The 22,207-nt window shown below is 35.1% G+C and overlaps 1 long non-coding RNA gene and 1 pseudogene across 2 annotated transcripts in view; one reads left to right on the forward strand and one right to left on the reverse strand.

Moving 5' to 3' along the window:
* LOC309661923 overlaps positions 1-22,207 on the reverse strand; it is an 865,375-nt gene that overhangs the window by 16,155 nt on the left and 827,013 nt on the right. The window lies entirely within an intron of this gene.
* Positions 1,121-22,198, forward strand: LOC309661846 (cytochrome c oxidase subunit 5B, mitochondrial pseudogene; annotated as a pseudogene). Its single transcript has one exon. The product of its transcript is annotated as a cytochrome c oxidase subunit 5B, mitochondrial pseudogene (transcript).

Consider the following 22,207-nt stretch of genomic DNA (forward strand, 5'->3'; position numbering starts at 1 on the left):
CACTTGGTAATATACCCACCAGGAGACAGGTTGGCCTTCTCACCCTAAATATATTTAATGCTTTCTTCAGCCTCCAGCATCCATTTTCCCTAACCAGTTGGGGCATATCTTGTAAACAGAATAAATAATTAGCTCCTTAACAGCTTCTTACTTGGAACATGAATTTTTAATCACTTAAGTGCAACATGGCAGAATGAGTGAGCATATGCCTATATTTTCCTAAAAAAATAATGATCAGAATTACTATTCTCAGCAAGGCTCTATAAAAAAAATAGAGAGAGATTTACTGGAGCCTGGTGGCCTCAGGACACTATCAGTAACGAAGAATGCAGCTAAGTTTCTTGGAAAAACTCTGGCTTCTACATTAAAAAACATCTGTAAGCCAGATATCTCCCCAACAAATTCCCTTTTAAGTATCCTGACTGCCATATTAGCAGTCAGAGAGATCAGTGCCTTACTTATAGTGTGATACATTTTAATCAATTGTCCTCTTACTTATTTTTCATGTCTTCCCAAAACATAGTAAGAAAAAACAGAGAGAATTCATAATACAAGTTATTTCAATACTTGAAACCTGACCGTAGAATTTTTTTCTATTTTTCCAGTAATGGAATTGTTCATCTCTTTCATGACTATAAATTTTCTACTCCCCTTTTCTTTCTAGTAATTAAAGCAATATTGCCAGAAGAATGATATTGTAAGTCACACTGAGGAGCCAATTAGCTTTTTTTTGTACATGATTTATGCAAACAAGCTTTAGTATGTCCTGAGATATTTATCCCAAATTAGGTCACATCTCCCAATTTTAAAATGTTACAGTTCTCCTTCGTCTCATGAGAAAAACATCTTGTTCAATGAGTTTACATGGGCCATGCCCTTTATTAATTCTTGCATAATTTTTCAAAAGTACTGGATCTTCTGTTTCATTCTTTTTTTTTTTCTTGAAGTGTCACATCTGAAATATTCAGCAGAAACACATTTTTAAGCTGTGTACTTAAAAATAGCAAGAGACACTTTCTTTCCTACTCCCTCCGCCCTCCCCTCCCTCTTTTTCTTTCTTTCTTTCTTTCTTTCTTTCTTTCTTTCTTTCTTTCTTTCTTTCTTTCTTTCTTTCTTTCTTTCTTTCTTTCTTTCTTTCTTTTTCTTCCTTTCTTCCTTCCTTCCTTCCTTTCTTTCTTCCTACTTTGAATTTAAAAAAAAAAAAGAACCTGATTTCCAATTTAAACCATTAGCAAGACCTGTGGTTGGATGCCATTATGTTACTAATGGATCCACAGTGCAATGTGACACCACTTGTGATTTCCACTGGGAGATACATGCTCATAATACACATGTTTACTTTAAGTCTAAAAGGGTATACTAATGGTTTCAGCACTTTAGTGTTAAGTAATGAAAAAATTTCCCCTTTGGTAGGAAATGTGTTGTAATGTAATCCATGTTTTCAAGGGATAATAGGGTCTTTTCTCCCTTAATTGGAACCATGCTGAAGTTTCAAATTAGTTTCATGAATTAAGATGAAACATTGACACGCTTGTAGTTTGCTCCAATTAACTCTCACCTCACCATCTCTCATAAATGCATCCGGAGACTTCATTCTCACAATCTTCAACTAGACACATGGTTGCTCTAACATTGTTCTAAGATTGCACTGCTCTAGATTATAACATTGGGTTTGTGTGTTTAAGAATTATTACATCATTGCACAGTTTGTTGGTTTATTTGCCAATAAATTCAGTACTGAATTTTATTTGGATATTTGATAGCTGATAAGTCCTAACAAGATAGATTACTTTTAAAAAATAAATAAAAGACTCTAATTCTTAAACTTGGTAGAGACATTCAAAATGTCAGGAAACAATGGCCTTGTCAATTTGGTCAAGCACTGTATCTTGAATCAATTGATTAGCTAGTTAACATATTCCTCTTATTTCCCCTTTTTCTCATTTTTTTAATATTATTATTAGCAGTCTAAGCCATGGTAGGAAATAATACAATTTAGGACTCAGCTAGTGGAAACTGTACATTTGAGAATGAAGGAAATATTTAAATTAGATGAGAATACACTGCTTCCAGTTTGGTTTCTAGAAACCAGAGCCCATCAGCGAGTTTAACCAGAGAATAAGCAGTCACTCTCTTGGTCTTAACTGCTTCCTAGGCACTTGTTATCCAAGCAGAGCAGAAGACAATAACAAGGGGAAAAGAGACCACTCATGATGGCCACATTTTCTTAGGAGATAAAGTTGTCAAATTGTTCATTTCAAGGATAAACCTTTCTATTCTTCTCCCTTTGAAATTTAGTCTTTACTCAGGAGGGCACACATTGGTGTGGCTTCAAGAATCAACTAAAAACTCATATTAAGTCTAAACAAAATCTGACATTTGAAAGCACTTAGGAAGACTCTACATTCCCTGAAACCGTCAGATGCCATGTTGAATACCACATGTTTCGTAGCATGCTGTGACAGCATGGACGCTTAGCTGCTTGCAAGTCAGATATTAAGTAACTGTAGAATATTACAACGCTGCAGAAGGATAGTGACTCGTAGGGGTAGTTTATCATTAGGATTTAATATTAGTTAACCAAAAAGAACCTACTGTATAGCACAGGGAACCCTGCTTTATATTCTGTAATAACCTAAATGGGAAAAGAATTTGAGAAATAATAGATACATGTATATATATAAGTGAATCACATTGCGGTACACCTGAAACTAACACAACATGTTTAATCAAGTATGCTCCAATTTAAAATAAAAATTTAAAAGAATTAGTTGTGTTGTTGATGTGCATAGCTTCTTCATAATCTTTGCACATCTTCACTGGCTACAAGGTTCAGTGAGCAGATTCCATCTACATGTACCAAGCTCTTTATGCACAAGTGTGTGTGCCTTCACCAGTCATTTCAAGGAGGCATTACAAAAGACAATTATTTTACTAGGGATGTTCCAGTTTATATAGTCTTCTTTATAATATTCTCTCTTAAATCTATCTCGTTTTTCTTTTGTGGCAATATTTTGTCATTGATATGGAGCTTGTAGACAACCATTAATTTTTGGTTAAATTTTTACAAAATATTGTTCATATCATATTATTTTGCCACTTGTTACCAAGACTATTAAATAATCTTAAAAGCTTAAGATGGAACTTTTAAAAGTCTGGCCACCCCAGGATACCAAAAGTTCTCCCCAAACTCATTGACTTTAATACACTTGAATAGGGAATTAGAACAGTTGAACTTCTAAATACATTCAAATTTGACTAAAAGTTATATTTTTCCTAAAGTTGTACTATTTTTTTTATTCAAATTGTAAACTAAATGTAAAGAAGTAGCACCATGGAGGTCTGTTATTACTCAAAAAATGTCAGACTAATCATTACAGCATCTCTGGTTTTTGCTGTTCCAAATGTCAGAGAAGTCAGAAACATTTCATCTGTTTGCCTCAGTTCCTTCACATCACTCTGTTGTAAGTACACAGAGCAGGTATCACACACACGCACTAAGTACTCTGAGACACAGAAGGGCTGTGTGGCTTACCAGTGGTTACAGAGCTGGCTTTCAACAGTACTGGAACAAATTCACACCTCTTTTTGCAATTCTCCTGTTCTTTACATTCAACTTTATTATCCATGTTAACAATGCAAGGTAGAGGCTGTAGCAATAAGAAAAGGTTTATACATTTTAGGCATTAAATGTAGAATGGTACTTCCATACTGCGTTTATGTAATCAGATTGTCATGCAGCCTACATCTAATTTCAGTTCTTTGCTTAAAACTCACTCGATTGTTCAAAAGTTCTTGCTACTTTAAAAATGTAATGATTGAATAATTCTGCTTTAAGTGGCAAAAATGGTTAATTTGGACACACACTGATAAGAAAAGGCAATGGAAGACAGTAATCAGGCAGTCAATGCCAAGTGAAATAAAACAATTGTGCCAGCAGTTGGAATGCCATATGGAAAAATAAAACGTGGTTTCATAACCAGGATGGAAAAAAATCTGTCAAAGATTATTTTTGTTGCATATTCATGACCCGATAAATTGTGTTAATCGCTAAAAGAATGAGGAGTTAACCAAGTATGGATTTATTGTGATAGAGATGGAATATGTTAAGAATCGCAATACAGTTTAGGAAATCTATATAGGTGGTAATTAAGATTTTGCCTTTGTTTCTTTTTTCCCCCTTAGAACTGGCAGGGGAAAAAATTAAGCTTTGTTTCGTCCCTATTAAAATATATTTTCATATGTTTTTTCTACATTTATAACAGAAATATCAGAAAGGTTGAGCCATTTTATATGAATTTTATTCTGTTTCATATAAATAAATAGATATGGGATAAAGGCATATACATTAAATGAAGAGAATTTTGGGCAATGTTCTATGTTATGTTGTTCTGGAGAGTACTACCTGCTGCACACCTCCAACCATATATAAGATACTTTTCTTTTTTTGTTGTTTTTTTGTTTTTTTTGTTATTGCTGGCTTTTACACAGAACATAGGAACAGTTAAGATTTAAAGTCCAGACTAATGTGGACACAATAACTTTAGACTCACATTTCCGAGTGCCACCTTTCAAACTCTCCAATTCAGGTCAAATGTAATTTAAAACAATCAATTTTACACACAAACCATGAACACTGTTTTAAGTGCTAGCTTTCAGCAGATTATAAGAGGCAAGTTTAACAGAACAAAGACATAAAAGCTACTAAGGAAATAGTTCCTGTTTTGTTTGTTTTTTAATAGGGATAAATAGAAAACAGGTTATAAACTATAAAAAAAGTTGCCACTTGAGTACCAAATGAAAGCAGCATTTCAGATATGCTAGCAATTACCCAAAGCTTTGGCTTGATTTACCTGGATAGCTCATAAGATCCATTCAAGGAAAACTGTGCTGTAGGAGCAGTCCTAGAATAATCTTTTAAAAGTTTTCTATTCTCATTTCCTAGAACTATTATATAATCTCACTAGGTTTTCCGAACTTCATACTAACCTAAGAAAGCTTTTTAGAATTTCCAGATGAGCTGAATGACCTAGCCTCAATGACATAGAATCAACTACCCTTCTTCTGTGATTTCAGACAATTCAAGATCTGTTTTAGGCACGATGGCTTCAAGGTTATTCCGCGGAGTTGGAGTGCTGGGCGCACAGGCCCTAGGGGCCTGCGTTCCCAATGGAGTCGCCACAGTGCGGTCTATGGCATCTGGAGGTGGTGTTCCTACTGGTGATGAGCAGGCGACTGGGCTGGAGAGAGAAGTCATGCTGGCCGCATGCAAGAGACGGGACCCATAAAATGTTTGCCCCAAAGAAAGCCTCAGGTACCAAGGAAGATCCTAATTTAGTCCCCTCCATCACCAACAAGCGGATAGTGGGCTACATCCTTGAAGAGGACAACTGTGCTGTTATCTGGTTCTGACCACACAAAGGCCAGGCCCAGCAATGCCCTAGCTGTGAAACCCATTACAAGCTGGTGCCCCACCAGCTGGCCCGCTGACCCCCTGCACTAACTCACTCAAAATGTGGGGTACAGTTTCTTCTTTCCAATAAAGACTAGCCATTACATTGGCTCCTCCTCCAAAATAAATAAATAAATAAATAGATAGATAAAAAAATAAATAAATAAGTAAATAAATAAAGATCTGTCTTTCGGTATTCTAATGTGGAAAAGAAAGTCATGACATCATCAAGAACATAAGTAAAGCTGTTTAAGTTGAGACATCATGTTCATGCAAGTTACAAATTTGTCTGTGAAATTACCATATACAGATTTTTGTCAGAGGTGTGCCTACTAGCCCAATTATGCCAGCCTGAAACGGTAAGGGATATGCACCAAACAAATTGTACAAACCAACTGATGGTGTGTTATCCATTAATGTATCCTAAACTTATTCAATAATTTTCACTAGTAGTAACCTCTAGGGCAAAATTTTTTTTCCCATTTGCTACCATAATAAAGGAAAATTTGAAATGTAATATCAATGGAAGAATAATACAATATGAAAATAACAGTACTATTTTAAAACAAAAAATTGTAGAATAAGTAATAAGTAACCAATTTTTAGAAGTGGTTGCAAATTATACAAGTTTCTTAATAATGAATCAATTTCTTATTACCTACCATTATTGAATGTGATATGGATTTATATCCTCTTTAGATGGACCTAAAGCATATACATTAGATCAAACTGGTTCATTATTGTGAAATCTGGCACTTAACAAAACTACCATGTGGACAAAGCACTGTGTTTTAAGGCCAATGCCTGATACCATGTAGAAAACCAACACATACACTTTTTTGCTCAAATAATAGTGCTGGACTGAAATGCAGGGAAGTCAGTCTCTTTACTCCAGTACCTCTTAATGCTGTGTCAATGCTCAGAAGAATATAGGTTACTAAATGTATTTTTTAAAGGTAAATTTTTTATTTAATATTGAAAACAAACCAAAGATGAAATTATATGCATATTTCAAGAGGTGGTAAGATAAGGTAATAATCACAAATACAATAAAAATATCCACAATAAGTACTACGATTTATCAAGCAGCCAGGAAGTGTCAGGCAATGTAAAAACTACCTTACATCTATTATCTCATGCAATATCACAACTACTTTAGACATGAGGAAATTTGTTTCCAAGTGACATGCAGGAAGCTTTAACAACTTATTCAAAGTCACATGATTAAGTTAAAGAACTAATATTTGACATCAGGTTTACTGAATGCCAAAACACATGTTTTTTTCTCTATTCAATATCCCTTTAGTTATGTAAACAACATGTAGATTAACACAGTAAATCCAAGCTGCAATTGGCATTCAACATGTTTGTTCCTCTGATTTCAATTTTCATGTAATATGGCTAAAAAGTAATTTTCCTTGAGTAAATTCAGCAGCAACTATGATAATCTATCCAAATAAGATGAATTGCATATGTAGTAATACATTTTCTAACATTGTATATGATAGTTAGTCCTTTAGTTGATATCATGGAAAGTTACCAGTTTTAATTGAGAAAAAAGAAGAGTAAGTCTTATTCCACAGTATAATGAAAAGAATACACAATGTGACAAAAACAAATAATACCCCCATATGAACATATACCAAGCCCCAAAGAGTTTTCAAAACTCATCTAGTACACAAAAGTGTATTATAGAATACAGGAATAAAAATAGCTATGGTGACTAGAAACTAATTGTATATTGATTCTGAGTTATTCATTTTTCAGATTGTTCCGTTATTTTCATTTTGTCTAAGAATGCTTATTGATTTTGTTTACTATCTTTCCTTACATGTATTAGAATTTTAGTTTACAGGCTCATTTAATGCACTTTTTAACTTTTCTTTGCAGCTCATTTTTATCTATTACCACATTGTGATTGTGCAGATTTTTTCATTTTTTTAAACAAAGGCTTGTTACTCCTCGCCCCTAGCGATATTGAACACATGAACATTACAGATCCAATCACCTTATCATGAGACAGCTTAGCTCAAGTTCTGCCTGTAAGTTCTACCTTCAATAGCCCCAGGTATAGGTCAGTGGTAGCCTCTTTTTGCAGGTAAAGGACCCAGTACCCGTGTACTTAATTTTATACACAAGCTTAGTTCAGGTAACTACTAATTATTTCTGGCATTACATTTTTTTTGGCATTTTGAGCATTTTCCTGTTGTCTTTCTTTTTTCTGTTTTAGTTTGCCTACTGCAGAGATGCAGAGGGTGAGGGTATCTATATGCTCCATCACTTCCTCACTCTTCTCATTGTTTTAGCTCATTACAGAGGCAGAAATGACATAGCTTATAGGCTGATTAAATGTTGTAGAAGCAATAGTTATTAACCTCATATTGTCTAAGGAAACCATCCAAGTTTCACCACCCAGTACTAAATCAAAGTCTTCCCAAGATAACTAATAACAAAAGTTTTTTCTACTCAGGGATCTCTTGACCCCCTTCCATAGATATGCCCTCTAGTTTTAATTTCACGTGAGAGTTCAGTTTCAGTGCATTTCCATAAAACCTGCATTATTCAGTCATACCCATGGTATGTTTATTAAATATTTATTATTTGATAATCTAGGGACTACTAACCAGAGAAGAAAGGTGAGGTTCTAAGCTGAATTTATATCTGGCATACGGAAAATTTCAAAGGGAAGGTGCAATTCCTCCAGCTCCGTTTTTCTTTCTCAAGATTGCTTTGGCTATTTGGGGTCTTTTGTGTTTCCACACAAATTGTGAATTTTTTTGTTCTAGTTCTAGAGTCTATCATACAGAGTGAAGTAAGTCAGAAAGCGAAAAAGAAATACTGTATGCTAACACATATATATGGAATCTAAAAAAAAAAAAAAAAAAGGTTCTGAAGAACCTAGGGGCAGGACAGGAATAAAGATGCAGATGTAGAGAATGGACTTGAGGACATGGGGAGGGAGAAGGGTAAGCTGGGATGAAGTGAGAGAGTGACATGGACTTATATATACTACCAAATGTAAAATAGACAGCTAGTAGGAAGCTGCTGCATAGCACAGGGAGATCAGCTTGGTGCTTTTTGACCACTTAGAGGGGTGGGATAAGGAGGGTGGGAGGGAGATGCAAGAGGGAGGAGGTATGTGGATATACGTATATGTATAGCTGATTCACTTTGTTATAAAGCAGAAACTAACACACCATTGTAAAGCAATTCTACTCCAATAAAGATGTTAAAAAAAAAAAAAGGAAGGCGGTTGCATCTATGGAAAGTCCAGCACCTATTCTTCCTTTACTGGTTTTCACACTTTAATAAAGCTTGGTAATAGAAGAAAAGCAGTAGAAGTTAAGACATATGGAAACACTTATAAAAAGCTACCCTGCCAGGCTGACGTGTATCCAGCTGATGACAGTGAGTACATACTCCTTTAATAATGTTTAGTTCTTTTTAAAAATTTTTTATTTTATATTGGAGTATAGTTGGTTAACAATGTTGTGTTAGTTTTAGGTGTACAGCACAGTGATTCAGTTATACATATACATGTGTTTATTCTTTTTCAAATTCTTTTCCCATTTAGGTTATTACAGAGTACTGAGCAGAGTTCCCTGTGCTGTACAGTATGTCCTTGTTGGTTATCTATTTTCAATACAGAAGTGTGTACATATCAATCCCAAGGTCCCAATCTATCCCTCCCTCCCACCCTTCCTCCTGGTAACCATAAATTCATTTTCTAAGTCTGTGAGTCTGTTTCTGTTTTGTAAATAATTTCATTTGTATCATTTTTTAAAAATTCCACATATGAGAGATATCATATGTTATTTGTCTTTGTCTGACTTACTTTACTTAGTATGATAATCTCCATGTCCATCCATGTTGCTGCAAATGTCATAATTTCATTCATTTTAATGCCTGAGTAATATTCCAATGTGTATATGCACCATATCTTCTTTATCCATTCATGTGTCGATGGACATTTAGGTTGCTTCCATGTCTTGGCTATTGTAAACAGCACTGCAATGAATATTGAGGTGCATGTATCCTTTCTTTTCTTAAAATTTTTATTGGAGTATAGTTGATTTACAATGTTGTGTTAGTTTCTGATGTACAGCAAAGTAAATCAGTTATACATATACATATATCCACTCTTTTTTAGATTATTTCCCCGTATAAGTCATTACAGAGTATTGAGTAGAGTTCCCTGTGCTATACAGTAGCACCTTATTAGTTACCTATTTTATATATAGTAGTATGTATATGTCAATACCAATCTCCCAATTTATCCCTCCCCCGTTGTTTCCCCTGGTAACCATAAGTTTGTTTTCTACATCTGTGACTCTATTTCTGTTTTGTAAATAGGTTCATTTGTAGCCGTTTTTCAGATTACACATTATAAATAATATCATATGATATTTGTCTTTCTCTGACTTAATTCAGTTAGTATGATAATCTCTAGGCCCATCCATGTTGTGGCAAATGGCATTATTTCATTCTTTTTTATGGCTAATATTCCATTGTATATAAGTACCACATCTTTATCCACTCATCTGTCCATGGACATTTATGTTGCTTCAATGTCTTGGCTATTGTAAATAGTGTTGCTATGTACATTGGAGTGCATTTATCTTTTTGAATTAGAATTTTCTCCAGATATATGCCCAGAAGTGGGATTGCTGGATCATATGGTGGTTCTGTTTTCAGTTTCTTAAGGATCCTGAATACTGTTCTCCATAGTGGCTGTACCAATTTACATTCCCACCAACAGTGTAGGAGGGTTCCCTTATCTCCACATCCTCTCCAGCATTTATTGTCTGTAGACTTTTTGAGGATGGCCATTCTGACTGGTGTGAGGTGATATCTCATTGTCGTTTTGATTTACATTTCTCTAATAATTAGCTATGTTGAGCACCTTTTCATGTGCTTCTTGGCCATCTGTACGTCTTCTTTGGAGAAATGTCTATTTAGGTCTTCTGTCCATTTTTTGATTGAATTGTTTGTTTTTTTGATATTAAAACACATGAGCTCTTTGTAAATTTTGGAGATTAATCCCTTGTCAGTCGTATTGTTTGCAAATATTTTCTCCCATTCTGTGGGTTGTCTTTTGGTTTCTGTGGGTCGTCATTTTGTTTATGGTTTCCTTTGCTGTGCAAAAGCTTTTGAGTTTAATTAGGTCCCATTTGTTTATTTTTGTTTTTATTTCCATTACTCTCGGAGATGGATTGAAAAATATATTGCTGAGATTTATGTCAAAGAGTGTTCTGCCTATATTTTCCTCTAAGAGCTCTATAGTATCCAATGTTACATTAGGATTTAATCGATTTTGAGTTTACTTTTGTGTATGGTGTTAAAGACTGTTCTCATTTCATATTTTTACATGTAGCTGTCCAGTTTTCTCCACATCATTTATTGAAGAGACTGTATTTCCTCCATTATATAATCTTGCCTCCTTTGGTGTAGATTAATTGACCATAGGTGCATGCACCTATGCTTTCATGCATAGGTGCATGAAATTTCTGGGATTTCTATCCTGTTCCATTGATCTATATGTCTGTTTTTGTGCCAGTACCATACTGTTTTGATGATTGTAACTTTGTAGTATAGTCTGAAGTCAGGGATCCTAATTCCTCTAGCTCTGCCCTTCTTTCTGAAGATTACTTTAGCTATTCAGGGTCTTTCGTGTATCCACATAAATTTTAAAATTTTTCCTAGTTCTGTGAAAAATGCCATTGGTAATTTGATAGAGATTGCATTGAATCTGTAGATTGCCTTGGGTAGTATAGTCATTTTGGCAATATTGTTCTTCCAATCCAAGAACATGGTATACCTTTCCATCAGTTTATGTCATCTTTGATTTCTTTCATCAGTATCTTATCCTTTTTGGAGTACAGGTTTTTATCTTCTTAGGTAGGTTTATTCCTAGGTATTTTATTCTACTTGATGTGATGGTAAGTGGGATTGTCTCTTTAATTTATCTTTCTGATCTTTAGTTCTTAGTATATAGAAATGCAAAATATTACAGTGTATTTAATTTGTATCCTGCAACTTTACAAAACTCATTGATAAGCTCAAGTAGTTTTCTGCTAGCATTTTTAGGATTTTCTATGTATAGTATCATGTCATCTGCAAACAGTGACAGTTTTACTTCTTCTTTTCCAATTTGGATTCCTTACATTTCTTTTTCTTCTCTGACTGCTGTGGCTAAAATTTCCAAAGCTATGTTGAATAAAAGAGGCAAGAGTGGACATCCTTGTCTTGTTCCTGATCTTAGAGGAAATGCTTTCAGCTTTTCATCAATGACTATGATGTTAGCTATAGTTTTGTCATATATGGAGTTTATTATGTTGAGGTATGTTCCCTCTATGCCCACTTTCTGAAGAGTTTTTAATCATAAATGGGCATTGAATTTTGTCAAAAGCTTTTTCTACATCTATTGAGATGATCATATGTTTTTTATTCAATTTGTTACTATGGTGTAACACACTGATTTGCATATTGAAAAATCCTTGCATCGCTGGGATAAATCCCACTTGATCATGGTGTATAATCCTTTTAATGTATTATTGGATTCAGTTTGCTAGTATTTTGTGGAGGATTTTTGCATCTATGTTCATCAGTGATATTTGCCTGGAATATTCTTTTTTTTGTGGTATCTTTGTCTTGTTTTGGTATCAGGGTGACAGTGGCCTCATGGAATGAGTTTGGGAGTATTCCTTCCTCTGAGATTTTTTGGAATAGTTTCAGAAGGATAGGTGTTAACTCTTCTCTAAAGGTTTGATATCAATAGAATTCGCCTGTGAAGCCATCTGTTCCTGGGCTTTTGTTTTTTGGGAATTTTATAACCACACTTTCAATTTCAGTACTTGTGATTGGTCTGTTCATATTTTCCATTTCTTCTTGGTTCAGTCTTAGGATATTGTACCTTTCTAACAATTTGTTCATTTCTTCTAGGTTGTCCATTTTACTGCATATAGTTGCCTGTAGTAGTCTCTTATGATCTTTTATATTTCTGTGGTGTCCATTGAACTTCTCCTTCTTCATTTCTAATTTTATTGCTTTGAGCACTCTCCCTCTTTTTCTTGATGAGTCTGGCTAAAAGTTTATTAATTTTGTTTACTTTTTCAAAGAATCAGCTGTTAATTTCATTGATCTTTTCTATTATTTCCTTTGTCTCCATTCCATTTATTTCTGCTCTGATCTTTAAGATTTCTTTTCTTCTACTAACTTTGAGTTTTGTTTGTTCTTCTTTCTCTAGTTGCTTTAGGTGTAAGGTTAGGTTGTTTATTTTATTTGTGATCCTTCTTGTTTTCTGAGGTAAGATTGTATTGCTTTAAACTTCCCTTTTAGAGCTGTTTTGCTGCATCCTATAGGTTTTGTATCATCATGTTTTCATTTTCATTTGTCTCTAGATATTTTTTTGATTTCCTCTTTGATTTTTCAGTGATCCATTGGTTGTTTAGTAGCATACTGTTTAACCTCCATGTGTTTGTGTTTTTTACAGTTTTTTTTCTTGTAGTTGATTTCTAATCTCATAGTGTTTTGGTCATAAAATATGCTTGATATGATTTCAACTTTCTTAAATTTACTGAGGCTCAGTTTGTCTCCCAGCATGTGATAAATCCTGGAGTATATTTCATGTGCACTTGAGAAGAATGTGTATTCTGTTGCTTTTGAATGGAATGCTCTATAAATATCAACAAAGCCCATCTGATCTAATGTGTCATTTAAGGTCTATGTTTCCTTGTTAATTTTCTGTCTGGATGATATTTCCATTAATGAAAGTAGGTGTTAAAGTCCTCCACTAAATTGTGTTACTGTCGATTTCTCCTTTTATGGTTGTTAGCATTTGCCTTATATAATTACGTGCTCCTATGTTGGGTGCATATGTATTTACAACTGTTATATCTTCTTCTTGGATTGATGCCTTGATCATTATGTAGTGTCCTTCTTTGTCTCTTGTAGCAGTCTTTATTTTAATGTCTATTTTTTCTTATAGGAACATTGCAACTCCAGCTTTCTTTTGATTTCCGTTTGCATGGAATATATTTTTTCATCCCCTCACTTTCAGTCTGTATGTGTCCCTAGATCTGAAGTGAGTTTCTTGTAGACAGGATATATATGGGTCTTGTTTTTGTATCCATTCAGCCAGTCTATGTCTTTTGGTTGGAGCACTTAAACCATTTACATTTAAGATGATTATTATGTATGTTCTTATTGGATTTTGTTACTTGTTTTGGATTTGTTTTTGTAGGTCCTTTTTCTTCCCTTCCTCTTTTGTTCTCTTCTCTTGTGATTTGATGACAAACTTTAGTTTTGTGTTTGCATTCCTTTTTGTGTGTGTGTGTGTATCTATTGTAGACTTTCAGTTTGTGGTTACCATGAGGTTTTAACATAGCAGTCTACATATAAACAAGGATGTTTTAGTTGCTGGGCTTTTAATTTCAAATGCATTTCCAGTATCCTGCATTTGTGCTCTCCTCTTCTCACACTTGCTGGTTTTGATATCGTATTTGTGTGCAGGTGATTTCCTATCTTTACTGTATGTTTGCCTTCAATGGTGAGCTTTTTCATTTATAATTTTCTTGTTTCTAGTTGTGGCCTTTTCTTCTCCACCTAGAGAAGTTCCTTTAGCATTTATTGCAAACTGGTCTGGTGGTGCTGAATTCTCTTGTCTTTTGCTTGTCTGTAAAGCTTTTGATTTCTCCATTGAATCTGAACAAGAGCCTTGCTGGGTAGAGTATTCTTGCTTTTAGGTACTTCCCCTTTATCACTTTAAATATTTTGTGCCACTCCCTCTGGCCTGCAGAGTTTCTGCTGAGAAATCAGCTGATAAACCTATGGGAGTTACCTTGTTTGTTATTTGTTGCTTTTCCCTTGTTTCTTTTAATATTTTCCTTTAATATTTTCTCAATTTCATTACTATGTGCCTCAATGTGTTCCTTCTTGGGTTTATCCTGTATGGGACTCTCTGCACTTCCTGGACTTTGATGACTGTTTCCTTTCCCATTTTAGGGAAGTTTTCAGCTAATATCTCTTCAAATCTTTTCTCAGGTTCTTTCTCTTTCTCTTCTCCTTCTGGGACTGGTGCACTTTATGTTGTCCCAGAGGTCTCAGATTTTTCTCATTTCTTTTCATTCTTTTTTCTTTATTCTGTTCCGTGGCAGTGATTTCCATCATTCTGTCTTCCAGGTCACTTATCCGTTCTTCTGCCTCGGTTTTTCTGCTGTTGATTCCTTCTAGTGTATTTTTCATCTCAGTTCTTGTATCATTCATCTCTGTTTGTTTGTTCTTTACTTCTTCTAGGTCTTTGTTAAACATTTCTTGCATCTTCTCGATCTTTGCCTCCATTCTTTTTCCGAGATCCTGTTTCATCTTTCATCTTCACTATCATTATTCTGAATTATTTTTCCAGCAGGTTGCCTGTCTCCACTTTACTTAGTTGTTCTTCTGGGGTTTAACTTGATCCTTCATCTGGGACATATTCCTCTGCCATCTCATTTTGTCTAACTTTCTCTAATTGCAGTTTTCATTCCTCAGACTGCAGTGTTTTAGTTCTTCCTGCTTCTACAATCTGCCCCCTGGTGGATGAGGCTTTCTAAGAGGCTTGTGCAGGCTTCCTGTTGGGAGGGAGTAGTACGTGCCCACTGGTGAGTGGAGCTGGGTCTTGTCTTTCTGGTGGGCAGGGTTGTTGCAGGGAGTGTGTTTATCAGGCAGCTGTTTATGCAGGAAGACTTTAAGCAGCCTGTCTGCTGATAGGTGAGGCTGTGTTCCTGCCCTCTTGGTTGTTTGCCCTAAGGTATCCCTGCACTGGAGCCTACAGGCTGTTGGGTGGGGCCAGGTCTTGCTGAGAAAATGGCTGCCTCCAAGAGGTCTCATGCCAATGAGTACTCACCAGAACAGCTGTAACAAGTGTCCTTGTCCCTGCAGGGAGCGAAAGCCATCCCCCACCCTCCCGCCTTCAAAGGAGACCATCCAATACTAGCAGGTAAGTCTGGCCCAGTCTCTTATGAGGTCACTGCTTTTTTCCCCCTGGTCCTGGTGTGCACAAGACCCTGTGTGCACCTTCCAAGAGTGGAATTTCTGTTTCCCCCAGTCCTTTGGAATTCCTGAGATCGAACCCCACTGGCCTTCCCAGCCAGATTCTCAGGGGGCTCCTCCTACCAATGCCAGACCCTCAGGCTGGGGAGCCTCCTGTGGGGGTCAGAACTTTCACACTTGTGGGAGATCTTCTGTGATCTAATTGTTTTCCAGTTTATGGGTTGCCCACCCAGCATGCATGGTTTGGATTTTATCAAGATTGCACCCTCTTACCATCTCATTTTGGTTTCTTCTTTGTCTTTGGATGCAGGGTATCTTTTTTAGTAGGTGTCAGCATTTTTTTGTCTGTGGTTGTTCAGCAGTTAGTTGTGATTTTGTGTTTCCATAAGAAGGGGTGAGCCCACTTCTTTCTACTCCTCCATCTTGTCTCCTCCTGCATTAAAGAATGAATACATGAAAGAATGAATAAATGAATGGTATTCTGAATTTCTGTGAACTTCTCTAATGTGATTTCACCACCTTTCCACCTCAGTCATCCACTGACAGCTGTACATTGTTATCATTTAATGCAATGCACAATCCTGGAATGGATCAGTTCTGGAGGCTTGGAAGTACAAATACAACGTGCCAGCAGATTCAGTGTCCGATGAGAGCTTCCTGATTCAGTCTTCTCCTAATTATGTTTAGTTCTGTTCATTCTTTTACTTGAACTTATTTTATCCTTTTCATCAGTAGGCTATTTAATTCCGTTCCTTTAATGGGCATATTCAGATAAATACATTCTCCACCACTGATTTCTAGTACTTCATCAAAAGCCATGTCCTTTTATTTTAGGGTGCATAACCATACTATATTTGTTCTGGTTGCATTTCAGGTGTGGCCTTGTGATTGAATCCAGGCCAGTGCATTTGAGAAGAAATGATAAGTGCTACTTCCACAGTGGAACACAAAAATCTCCCATGAACTTTCATTCTTTCTCTTCCCTCTTCCTGCAGCTAGAAACTGACTTGGCAACTTAGGCTTGATTATGCTAATAAGAACAGGCTGACATTGGAAACCAATGCTGAAGATAGCAAAATGTCTAGCAAACTGAGTGACTGAAAGATTTTGTCTGGAGAACAGCCCCCCGTGACCTGCATACCTGCACAGATGTTCTATTATAAGCCACTGAAATTTTAGTCTCTACTCATTACCACAGCCCTGACTAAACAGCTAATGCAGTATCTGTGAGATTCTTGGAAAACTGATGGTTTATAAATTGTGTCTGCTTAAGGATTTTATATTCTTTACCTCTTCGGTCTTCAAGGTTTTGTGATTTTGTGAGGAACAGTGATTAGTTGATTTCTTTCTCCTGTCTGAATGATTGTTTTACCACAGAATAACACACTAATTGGTGGGAAGTTCAACTCAAACCACAAATACAACAAATGGACAACAGCTTTTGAATATCTGAAAATTAAGCCTTTTCCTTTGGGGAAAAAGAGCCTAATTTGTATTCAATTATCTAATTAATGGTTGCAAATCACCCCTGCCTGAAATGGTAACAATAAGGAGAACCCACTGTATATTAAGATAAAAAACATAGCTAATTTTCATTTCATTGGATTTCTCAATAATCCCCTGAGATCTGATTAAGTAATCATATAGACCTTAGCACTGCTTGTAAGTATTCAACAGCATTTGAGATACTTTGTCATCCAGAAGTTAATAATTTATTATTAGTATTCAATCTTCATTTATTAAATCATTAATGTAGAGGGAATAACATATCGTAAAAGACTCTTTTTCATGAACCATTCATAGAAAGTAAGTAAATTGGAGTCATATACCTGTTGAGTGATGCTGGATACAGATATATTTCTGAAAGGGCCAATAGATTCTTTTGTTAGTCTATGACATTGAGAGCTGAGTGATGGACATCTGTTTCTTGAAGCTTTGTTTTGATCCTGTCATAAATGTACATGTATGTGTGTGTGTCAGTGAAAGATATACAAGTTTTAGATTAAATCAGTGCCTTTATATTACACATAAAACTGCTAAATGTTACCATTAGGTTTCCAAGTTGCTTTAAACATTTCATTGATCAATTCTGTAGAACACTTTTTCCCCCTAGAAAAATTTTATATTGCAATCAAAGATAAAATATTAATTTTGGATTGTATAAACTGTTTCAGTGCATTTTTGTGTTAAATATCTAGTTTGTGTCTTGCTTTCTATTGCATATATGATAATAATAACAGTTAATGCTCACTCAAGGGCTTACTACATGCCATGCGCTGTTGTATGTGCAATACATGTGCTAACTTATATTATACCCTCTGACTCTATGAGTCTACCCATTTTGAAAATGAGGAAATGGGCTTTTAGAGAGGTGAAATATCTTGCTTAAGGTCACACAGCTAGAAGTGACCATTGTGATTTGAAGTCAGTTGTGCTGACTCTTGAATCCAGTGTGCATCTTGCCCATATTTCTATTAGTAAACATCTAGGTAAACTTTGAGATATATTTCAGGTTTTTTCCCCCCAAATGTATTCAATATTATAAAAGAGTCAAAGTAAAATATTAAGCCAGCTTTATTTCACTGCACAAATATTTTACTAGAAAATGTATAGAGGAGATTACAGATGGTTAATTTCATCTGAAGAGGCTTAAGAATATTGTTTGTTCATCTCAAACTTCTGCTCAAAATCAAGTACAAATAATGGAAGCCATGAGAGTTCTACGATATTTGTTTTAAAAAATTGACTAGACTATTTTCACAAATCAATATAAAAGCAGTCTTGGTCCTGATTTTATCCCCTCATTTTCCTACTCTTTACTTCTTCTTTAAGAGTACAATTTTTTTTGTTTGTTGTTTGTTTGTTTGTTTTTGACATATCAGTCAGACACGTTCATTTCTTGCTCTGTCACTTAATACTTTTGACACATAGCATGATATAAAAACTCTTGCCTTCTTTTTTCTCTTGCTAATAAGCTGGTAATTCCAAATGGTAATGGTAATATTGTTTACCTCATAGAATTCAGAGGGATTAAATAAGCTTTTCAGGTAAGTCATATTGCATATTGTCAGGAACAAAATAGAGACACAGATAAATGATATTTAATGATAACAATAATAGTAATAACAATGTAAAATTATATACAATTAAGGTTTATCTTCTTATGGTTTAACTGTGAAAATAAATCACTAAAATTAAAATAACAATGTATTTAAATTACCATTACAGCCTTTATAAATTACAGCTTAAAAACAGAATAATTGGTTTCATGCTACTTTTATTGCTTTTAATCCAGCTAAAGCCTCAGAGTGAGAAATACAACTCCTCCTGACCACTAAAGACTATGATATTTCCTTGAATTCCTACTGAGCCTTTAATTATGAGAGAGAGCAAAAACAGTCCAAGAGCTACAGTACTGACTACTACCATAGCTACTAGAGAGAAAGACATTAGGCCTGAGTAAATATAGCAGAGAGTGGTTGCTGAGCTCACCAAGAGTGCCAGAGAAATACTCTCCTTAGAAGACACCACATCAGAAGAAAAGGGGGGCCTCAATAAACACATTTTGTAGTCAACCCTTTGAAATCTCTTAGACAGCTTGAAAGTAAAATATTCCAGGACCCACTGCAACCTAACTATAGCGTGAAGTTGTTAGCCATATTAGGAGTAGTTTTAAATGTTCTATAGTACACCACTATGACACAGTTATAAGATTTATTTATTTTTCAGTCAGATTTATGTCAAGCTATTACTCTGGAAAGATCAATTTACCTCCACTTAATTTATACACTATTGATATTTATTCAGCCTCAGTATTATTTGACAAGTTCATATTGCTTTTCCCTCAAATAAATTCAAAAAGACTTATCCCTACAATATTTTCTTTCAAACATTTTATAATTTTTTCTAGTACACTATTAGTGATTGGGTAAATAATGTGATTTCTTTTGTCTGATATGAAGAAATTATTTATATATTACCTCTTTTATATTTTAATGAAATCAACTTTGAACCATATTAATATATTATTACATGTTAATTAGTTATAACTCATTCCTGTCATTTGTGTTGGCACATCATACTGTTTGGTTCCATTGAGCAGCCAAGAAGTGGTAACTCCATGTTCATTTACCTCAATGTCTGTTTGAAATAAACATAACTACTGGATGTGTATACTTACCCTGTTTCAATACAATCTTCAGAAGGATCTTTGGGGAAGATATCTAGATAATGCCATCCATTCTGTTAGTCCTGGGTTTCCTCTCTTTTCTTAGATCTCTGTTCTACTTTTCCAGATAACACACAGTTATTTTGGGGCATACTTCCTCATTTATTTTGCTCAATGAGCATTATTTTCTTATTTTTAATCATCCAAATATTAATGTTTATTCTCTGGCACTCAATTTTGGTATATTTGACATTCTATTTATAAAACAAGACTGATCTGCAATATTTGTTGCCTATGTTTTTACTAAAAATGGTTACTTCCTTGTTTAAGTGCCAAGTTTTTGCTTCATGTGAATCTCTTTTGTTTTCACAAATATATTGAATTGCTTTTCTTTTACTTGAAACCCAGTCTATGTAAACATAATCTGAAATAATGCAGGCAGAAGAAAAAATTAAAATCAAGTTTTCTATAGTTTTAATATATTCTTGTATGCATATTTCCACCTTTTCAAATTAGTTTTTACCTCAACTTCGTTTGGGCTTTAGAAGATGGAGTGGAAATCAAATGTCTGAATACAGCTCTTCTACTCACTGAAGTTAACAGTCTTTTAGCTTCATAGAAGAAAGAGTAAAGAATAAACGTATGGATAGTTTGTACTATAAAGCAGGGGTCCCCAACTCCCAGGCCATGGACTGCTACCGGTCCGTAGCATGTTAGGAACTGGGCTGCACAGCAGGAGGTGAGCAGCAGGCGAGCTGACGAAGCTTCATCTGTATTTACAGCCTCTCCCCATCGCTCGCATTACTGCCTGAGCTCCGCTTCTTGTCAGATCAGCAGCAGCATTAGGTTCTCATAGGAGCTCGAGCCCTACTGTGAACTACGCATGCGAGGGATCTAGGTTGCGCGCTTCTTATGAGAATCTAATGCCTGATGATCTGAGATGGAGCTGAGGCAGTGATGCTAGCACTGGGGAGTGGCTGCAAATACTGATTATCATTAGCAGAGAGGTTTGACTGCACAGAGACTATAATAAATCAATTGCTTGCAGACTCATATCAAAACCCTAACAGTGAGCAGCAAGTGAAAACAAGCTCAGGGGTCCCACTGATTCTGCATTATGGTGAGTTGTATAATTATTTCACTATATATTACAATGTAATAATAATAGAAATAAAGTGCACAATAAATGTAATGCACTTGAGTCATCCTGAAACCATCCCCTCCACCCCCGGTCCATGGAAAATTGTCTTCCGCGAAGCCGGTCCCTTGTGCCAAGAAAGGTTGGGGACTGCTGTTATAAAATCTAAATATGTCCCAAATTGTTGGTCTTCTCAAACATTTCTCTAACGTTGCACACTTCTGCTTAACCTAACTTGTATGTTATTGATAGAGAGTATACTAAAAATTTAACTTTAAAATTTAGCCTTCTGTGTAGCAAGGGATAGATTTCTCACAGATTAATTCATATGATGTGGTATGGTTATTAATTAAATGGTATCCATGACAATTAGGAAAGTATATTTTCATATAAACCCGGAAGAGTAAGTTACATGGATCTAGGCAGACAGTCGTTATAACTGAAAAATTACTTTGGATTCAACAAAGCTGTGTGAACTTTATGACCTGTTTGCAGATCCACTATTATTATAACTCTGCTGCCCTCAGTATAAAAGTTAGAAATGGCTGGGAAATGTATACATATTGCTATGGATAGAAGTACAAAAGGAATATGTGTAATAACTATATTCACACAAATTTACAATAATTGGAAAGAGAAGAAGGAGAAAGAGAAACAAAACAAGAAATGTTTAGGAACAAAAGTGACTAGTCCATGCTGTGTTTTTTTCTCCATTGTCCAACACTGAAAATGAAGTCCAATTTAAATATACTTTATTATGTATTTAAAATGTACAATTATAATTTAAGTATATATGCAAACTTGTCTTTACCTAAATAAGCTATGTTGCCAAAATCTTAATGCTTATAAATTTCAGAGTTTTAAACTACTCTTCCTAACTTAATACTCAAATTCCTGGTATATTCTTTAAAATAACAAAATGGTAAAACTTCCATTCAAGGAGCAAGCCTTCCATTTGTGACCCACAAACTGTCACAGAGTCATCTATAATAGGTAATGGTGAAGAATTTTTATTATTGTTCTGTCCTGTTAGTCACTAATGGCAGCCACCTCTGCTGAAAGAGGCAGTAAATAAAAGCATTTGTGAAAAGGAGGGGTTGATAAATGATCAACTTACAGTTACCGACTTGGTTTTCATTTCACCTGAAGTAAGTAATAGGAATAGTAATAGACAGCAAGAACCGTTTTTAGAGTTAGTATTTCAGTCTTATACCCTGCTGCTTACTATTTGTAGTACAAGCAAAAATGGAGGAAAACTTGGAGAACAGGTTTACTACATATCCCATATGTTGCAAAAACAAATGACAACCAAAGTATTTCAACCTGTTGATTGACCTAGCAAAATATGAATAAGTCGAGTCACATCTATATTAAGACTTTCTTAAATCAGAATAATGTCAAACATCTCTTTTTTTTTAAC

Source organism: Balaenoptera physalus, assembly GCF_965194825.1.
Source record: "Balaenoptera physalus genome assembly, chromosome: 5".
In the NCBI taxonomy this organism is placed as follows: domain Eukaryota; kingdom Metazoa; phylum Chordata; class Mammalia; order Artiodactyla; family Balaenopteridae; genus Balaenoptera; species Balaenoptera physalus.